The 6,146-nt window shown below is 41.6% G+C and overlaps 1 pseudogene; it reads left to right on the top strand.

Moving 5' to 3' along the window:
- The first annotated feature begins 5,074 nt into the window (after positions 1 to 5,074).
- LOC102497489 (transcription factor BTF3 homolog 4 pseudogene) lies at positions 5,075 to 5,636 on the top strand (annotated as a pseudogene).
- The last annotated feature ends 510 nt before the right edge of the window (positions 5,637 to 6,146 follow it).

Raw genomic sequence — 6,146 nt, forward strand, 5'->3', positions numbered from 1 at the left:
GTGCCCCGCCCCGGCCGCCGGACGCCGCCCGATCCCTCCCCAGCAGCCGCAGGGACGTGGCGCCGCCACCCCCCGCGCTTTCCTACAGGAGCCGCTGTGGCCCAAAACGCGCTCTCGGAGAAGCTCCTCCCCGTCTGGCGAAAGCCCGCCCCGAGCCTACGCCCCCAAGACGGGGCGCCTCGCTGTCTGCACCCGCGCGGACCGCTCCCCTGGCGGATGGAGGGCTGAGAGGTGCTGCAAGTCTAACAGGTACATCGGACTTCCAAGACTAAGAACAAAAGCATGACAATATTTTGAATACATTGAGGTCAATTCAACATATTATTAACATGAGTTTTTCGTGTTCATTTTTACTCTTTTGGTCTATTGTTATGAAGACATTGAAAATGCCATATGTGGCCAGCCAGTCTTGTGGCCTTCTGGTTAAAAGTGCTGGATCGCACATGGCTGACCAGTGTTTGATTCCCAGCCCCAGACGCCTTGAGGAACACTGGACCTGTGCGCATGCCCCAAACCCTGACATAGTAGAGAAATGGATGAGAAGGGATTACAACATGACCATGCCCCACTGGGTGGGAGGGCAGATGCTTTCTCCCTCTCTCTCTCTTGTCTTTCCTTGGCAGCTCACAAGCCCTCTAAAAGAGGAGGGAGGGAGGGAAGAAAGGAAAGAAGGATGGATGGACAGACAGAAGGACGGAAGAAAGGAAGGACCTGACCCTGACCCTGACTACTTTTTCTTAAAAGCATTTGCTAAAAATAACATATTACTTTGGGGCCAGTGGGTGCGTGTTTGGCGCTGGACTCCCACATAGTTGACCCTGACTCCAGTCCTGGAGTCAGTGACTTGAAAATCATGCTGCATGCGTGGGTGCCCAAAAGCCCAAGAGGAGAATGAAGGAAAAGGAATTGTGGTGTGGCCACCCCCCCAGAGGGGTGACTTCTCACTTTTCCTGTCACTCTCTTTCTCTGACTCTCTCCGTTGAATACATGACCCCTATGGCAAAAGCAAACACACACACACACACACACACACACACACACATAGCACTTAGAACTTTAAGTCTTTTCTTTGTCTAGTTGAGGTGCATATATATCTCCTACAACTCAGCAGCTTCTTTCTCAGATTGTGAGACCTACCTTTGAAATGTAGTCATCAAAAAGGACAGGACCTCTGTTTCCCAGTCTCTGTAGGAGGATGGGATCTTAACTTCTATAAAGGCCAGCCAGCAGATACAGCAGGAACCCTTTGAGTAACCCTTTGCAATTTTTCACTTCTCTAACTGACTCTACTGAGTTTCTGCTCTTCCCTCTCACTGCTCTCTCATTCTCTCCTTTTTAAAATTTTTATTTTAATTGCCAGAGGACTTGTGCACTCACCAGAAAGAGGGAGAGGGAGAAAGCACCCCCAATGGGACATAGTAATGCCACAATCCATTCTCCATTTCTTCGTCCTTTGGGATTTGGGGTACACATGCCCATTGTGTTTTTTAACTCACTTGGCTCAGAATTTGAACCACAGTTGGCCATGTGGGATGTGGCTTTCTTAACCACGAGGCCCTAGAGTTGACCCTCATTCTGCCTTTAAAATGTCCATTCACCTCTGTACAAATCTGAATAGGGTTCTGTTCGTGCTGGACCCTCTTCCCTATTGCATTAGTATATTACTGACTAAAATCTGACCTTTCCAATGTAATTAGAATCTTGCTTTGTCCATCTTTGACAGCATCAGTAAGAAGCGGGGTCAGAACATGTTAAATTTTAGGTATTTTTCAAGGCAAGTATTCAAAATAATCATTACTTGAATTTCACAGCGTTTCACAAAATAGTAAAAGGAAAAACATCACATTCAATCTCATAAAGGACTTTGGAAGCCAGTGCATTGCTGTTGCTGGAAGAGAGACTGCCCCCCCCCCCAAAAAAAAAGAAAGAAAGAATAATTAGTTAAAACTTCCAAGAAGAAATTAAGCTTAAATAGGCCAACTAGTTAGTGCCTACAGGAAGGAAGAGATATGTTGTTTTCTATAGATATACAAAAACACTATTTCCTAAATCTGGCCCTAAGTAGAGAGAGACACATCAAGATAAAATACAAGAAATAAAAGAAACATCAGGATACCAACAAACCCTCCAGTTCTTCAAGGCACATAAAACTTTAGACACTGGTGATGGTGAATGTGTAAGTCTGTTCAGTCTCCTATGACAAAGATGGAGACTGAGTGGCTTACAAACAACAGAAACTTATTTCTTACAGTTCTGGAGATTGGAAATCTGAGAACAGAATGCCACCATGGTTGGATTTAGTGAGGGCCCTCTTCCAAGTTGCAGGGTACTGACTTCCTGTTATATCTTCACATGATGAAAACAAAGAGAAAGCAAGCTCTCTCAAGATTTCCTTTTCCGCCAAAGGGCATGTGTCCTCACCAGAGAGACAAGAAGGAGAAAGCAGCTCCCTCACACCCCTGGAGTCTAGTCAAGCTATAATTTCTTCTTCATCCCATTGGAATTTTGGACACATATGCACACATACCTAATGTGTTTCTCAAGCAACTGGAACCAATATTTAAGCCACTCAGTTGGCCACATGGGATCCAGCTTCCTTAACCATCACTGAAGTGAAGGTTATTCTTGAATGTGGAAGGTGGACACTCTAGAATTACTACTCTGGGCTGGGTGAGGAGAAGAGCACTGGAAAGACTTGTCTGGAAGCTCTGGTTCAGTGAATCACAATTTGGTTTTGTTTTGAGAGAGATTTTTGTTATAGGGCATGTGTGCTCGCCAGCTAGACAGAAAGAGACAGAGACAGAAAGCGAGAAATCACTGGCCTCACTGCAATTCTTTCTCCTCCAGTCTCCTCTTGGGATCTTGGGCACGTACACACATGTGTCTGGCGTGAGTTTTAAGCCACCGGGTCCAGACTCAAACTGCGGTTGACCACGTGGGAATTCAGCAACTTAACCATTATACCATCTGCTGGTCCTGAATCACAGTTTTTACTAGATTATTTCCTAGGAGAAGAGGAACCAAGAGAGGTGGTGCTGGATTGGCAGCGCCAGTAAAGCCTCCCTCAGTTACTCCTTCTGTCACCATTAGGCTAAAACACACATGATCTGATTCTTCTATTGTCAAAAGAATCAGGTTGGGGCCCACAGATGGCCCCAACAACAACAAAAAATTCAGATTAATCTTTCTAAGCCTCTTTCATTTCATGTATAAAATTAGATAATTATCATCCCTGAGACACACTGAGCTCCAAAAATTTCTAGATCTAACAAAAATAGCTTAAAATATATGATAGCGCATAAGTACTAGTACCATGTTACTTGATTCATTAAATTTTCAAAACTCTACATTTGTAACCTAAGCTATTACTAGCTGATTATATCCTTAAAAAGAATGGTTCCTATGATTTCTTACTTCTAAGGAAATTCTAAAACTTGGACATTTTATTATAAAATTATGATATTAAATGAAAGTCCACCTTCAAACAAATGAACTAAAAATAAAAAGAGTTAAAGTTCTGCATCTAAGCAAATGCTTTTTTAAAAAATTACTGTTTATGGTCTATTTAAAATGAAAACTTGCTCCTTGGTGCTGGGCTTCTAATGTCTACTTGATATGGTTTCATACAGTCACGTTACTGATCCTATCAGATACTAGTGTTAGGGATGAAACTTTGTTTTTCCGATTTCAGATGTAGTTCCCTCCTTATAATTTTCTTCTTCAAGACATTTTTGTTGTGTTTTACTTTCTTTTTTTCTCTTTGGACTGATAGATAACACACTTTGGCGTCTTGGACTATCTTGCAACACATTTTCTTTGTGATTACTAATATGTAGCCAATGTTTTTATTCATCTAACAGGAATCAAAGAATTGAGGCTTTCAAAGAAATTCCTTTGGGCAAGGGAGAACAATGGTTAAGATGATGTCTAGGTTACCATCCCCTTGGCCTGCTGATTAAGGAACCCAACCCCACATGGCCCACAGTACAGTTTAAATCCTGGCCCTGGCAGCTTGAAAAACATGCTGTGCAAGTGTACATGCATGCTCAAAATCTCAAGAGGATGGAGAAATGGAGGAGAAAGTATTGTGGCGTGACTACGTCCCATTGGGGATTACTTTCTCTCTCTTCCTCTGTCTTTTTCTCTGTTTGTCTCTGGTGAGCACCTTCTGACAAGTTTTAAAAAAGAAAAAAGATGTCAAGGATATTTTTTGTTTTCTCTTGATTAGATGTAGGGAGCAGCTTAAATATAGGATTTAAACTTGACCTTTTTAAATGAAATATCCCAGGATTCAGTCCTTATATATTGGAGAGATTGCATTATTAAACTCAAACTCTACCCTTTCCTGTATCAATATCTGCCTTGTATTTTGCTGATCCTTGACTTAGGGTTCACCTATGTGATTTGCTTTGGCAAGTAGAACAAGGAGAAAATGATATGGTGCCTGCTTTTAGCTGAGACCTCAAAAGGCATACTCTATTACTGCTTTCTTTCTTTTGCCTCTGACAATGCCATGAAGAAAAACATTCTGGGCTAGCCCATTGGTTCTAGGAGAAGGATGAGAGACACTTGGGGCATAAGCAGACCAACACCATCAAGCCCGGCTTAGAGCAATCAATCCACATCCAGCCACAGGTCCACAAGAAAAAATAGGATGGCTGTAAGTCACTTAATTTGGGAGATTGTTTGTTCCATGGTACTTTTTTTTTTTTTAAAGAATTAATTTAATTTTACTTATTATTTTTAAAATTTGCTATAGGGCACATAAACTCACTAGAGAGAAAGAAAGCCACCAGATTCAGGACTCAAACCATGGACAGCCTTGTGGGAGTCCAGAGCCCCTAACCACCATGCCTCCTGCTGGCCCCTATTCCACAGTATTTTTGAAATAGCAGATATCGTCTCTATCCACAGTCATGTACTTGGTGATCCAATTTATTTTAATGGCTTAAATTAGGATGAAGACTCCCCAGTTTATTTGTCCTACTCAGGACTCTCCCAGAGGAGGCAGCCATCTTGCTCTTTACATGTGCTGGTGTAGGAGGACCCTCCCTGCTTCAGATTTATCAACACCATGAATCAAGAAAAGTTAGCCAAACCTCAGGCTCAGGTCTGGGCAGAGGGAAAGGGTACAGCTTGCGGAAAGCAAAAGGTGGTACACAGAACAGCTACAGCTGATGACAAAAAGCTTCAGAGTTCTCTAAAAAACAACTGACTCTGAATAATATCGCTGGTATCAAAGAGGTGAACATGATTAAAGATGATGGGACAGTTACTCATTTCAACAATCCCCAAATCCAAGCTTTCCTCTCTGCTAATACCTTTGCAATTACTGGTCATTGCGGAAGCCAAACCAATCACAGAAGTGCTTCCTAGAATATTAAGTCAGCTTGGTGCAGACAGCTTGATAAGTCTTAGGAAATTAGCTGAATGGTTCCCACGGCAAGGCTTGGATAGGAAAGCACCAAAACTAGAAGACATTGATGAAGAGGATGATTGTTGTTCCAGATCTTGTAGAAAATTTTCATGAGGCATCAAAGAATGAAGCTAACTAAAATCATTCCTGGTTTTGAAAGCTGGCATGGACTAGATTTAACAAATCAGCTATGTGGTTCCAAAGTTTTACAGACACAGAGAACATCATCTGTTACTAGTTCAGTAATATATTTTGTATATTAATAATGCTGTTGGTTCAGCATTTTTCAATAATTTGATTTTGCATTTTGTACTGCTTCTCAGGATTTTTCTTTTGGTCAAAATCTGAAGTATTAGCACAGCTTGAGGGTGTTTTGGTTTTTGATTCTTTTGTTTTTGTTTTTGTTTTTGGAGTATTTTTGATGTATGTATGTATGCGTATGGGTATGTGTGTATACAGTGGAAAGCAAATTGGAAAACAGTTCTATTTATCCTCCTCTTTCCCCAGTTTTCCCTCAGTAGAAATAAAACAAATCTTTACACTTGTTAAAACATAACAAAACAAAATAAAAACTCTCCCAGGAACTCTTGGCTGATATCCCAGCCGACTACTACTTGAGTATTTAATAAATATCTCAAACGTATCCTGCCCCAAACTGACTTCTTGTTTTTCTTTTAAACCTACTTCCTCAGTCATCCTATTTCAGTTAATGGCAACTCCAGTGGTTCAG

This window comes from Tupaia chinensis, unplaced genomic scaffold (assembly GCF_000334495.1).
Source record: "Tupaia chinensis unplaced genomic scaffold, TupChi_1.0 Scaffold000119_2, whole genome shotgun sequence".
Taxonomy (NCBI): domain Eukaryota; kingdom Metazoa; phylum Chordata; class Mammalia; order Scandentia; family Tupaiidae; genus Tupaia; species Tupaia belangeri.